This window comes from Aristolochia californica, unplaced genomic scaffold (genome assembly GCF_029961685.1).
Source record: "Aristolochia californica isolate CCGP_79_NKW_82.1479 unplaced genomic scaffold, dmAriCali1.0.hap1 SCAF_3, whole genome shotgun sequence".
Taxonomy (NCBI): domain Eukaryota; kingdom Viridiplantae; phylum Streptophyta; class Magnoliopsida; order Piperales; family Aristolochiaceae; genus Aristolochia; species Aristolochia californica.
This window is the reverse complement of record NW_027181992.1, coordinates 11,433,625-11,435,264: the sequence shown is the minus strand read 5'-3', so window position 1 is coordinate 11,435,264 and position 1,640 is coordinate 11,433,625.

Below are 1,640 nucleotides of genomic sequence, written 5' to 3'. Positions count from 1 at the left end.
AGGATGTTCTACGTGGGGAGGCGGATACGAAATCATATGATGGTACACAGAAGCTATAGAGAACATACCTCGTTTGTTCGGCATCCGGATGAGTGTATCAGTAGAGCTTTTTAAATTCACATCAGAGAGCAAGTTGACCAGGCAAGTGGCTTCAACAGCTTCAGAGTCATTCAAGGCTCGCCTGAGATGAAGATTCCAGTCGGCCGAAGACTGCCAATGGTCAGAAACCATTGTGCTACGAGATCTTGACAATTGATATAAACGTTGATGACTTTCCTTTAAACAACTTGACCATATCCACCAATCCGTCCAGAATAGTGTATCTGTACCGCTCCCAATGTAGCATTTGACGGCAGATTTGAAGGTAGGTAAGAGTTTGGCAATTTTCTTCCAAAAAGGGGGATAACTTGTAAAATCTTCCCCCGTCCGTCCACTAGCCATTGTCTGTTCTGGATTTTATTGCAACCATTCGGTGCCACAGCAGATTGGGTTGCATGTTGAACTTCCAAATCCACTTTAAGAGCAAAGCCTTGTTTGTGGTAGCAGTGTCCCGAATCCCGAATCCCCCCATTACAAGTGGTTTACAAACATCTACCCATTTTACAAGATTAAACTTTTTTTCCCCATTTGGCCCATCCCATAGGAATCTTCTTTTCAAAAATTCAATTCTATCCCGAATAGATGCTGGACAATGGTACAGAGACAAAAAATAATATGGGATACCATGAAGGCAAGATTTGATAAGAACCAACTTACCAGCTTTGGATAAAAATTTCCCTTTCCAAGAAGCCAGATGCTTCTCAAGCCGCTCAACAACCGGAAACCATGAGTTTTTTGTAGGCAGGAGCGGAGTCAAAGGTAAGCCCAAATATGTGCTCGGAACAGACACCACCTTATAACCCAAATAGTTCACCATTGAGTTGAGAATAGAGGCGTCAATATTAAATCCAAAAATTGATGTTTTGTCCCAGCTTATCTTTTGACCCGAGGTCAATTTAAAGATGTTCAAAATTGCTTTCATGTGTTTGATTTGTCTCATGGACCCTTCTCCAAAAAAGATAGAGTCATCAGCATACTATAGAATGGGAACGTCTTGGTTTGGATCAGAAAAAACAGGACTTAGCCAACCCGAACATTTTGTAAACCGGATCATAGAGGTAAGGTATTCTCCAACAAGAGTAAAAATAAATGGAGTTAGAAGGGCCTTGTCTTATCCCCCTAGAAGCTTTAAAATAACCGCGAGGTTTCCCATTTATCAAGACAGAATAAGAAGGAGAGGAAATACAGCTCCTCATCCAAAATTTCCATCTTGTGCCAAAACCCATATAGTCAAAAAGATAGTCCACCAGTTTCCAATCAACCCGATCAAAAGCTTTCTCAAAATCAATTTTCAGAACAAACCTTGGAAGGGAAGATTTTTTGAGAGAATCAAGGAGTTCATTAGCTGTTAAAGAAGAGTCCAGGATGTTTCTATCTCGGATAAAAGCACTTGGACAAGGATTAATTACCTTGTACAGGACTGCTTTCAGTTGATTAGCCAATAGACGCCCAATAATTTTATATGAACTGAAAGTGAGGCTAATAGGGCGAAAAATCTTTGGGTAACTCTGAATTAGTTTTTTTAGGAATAAGTGCAATAA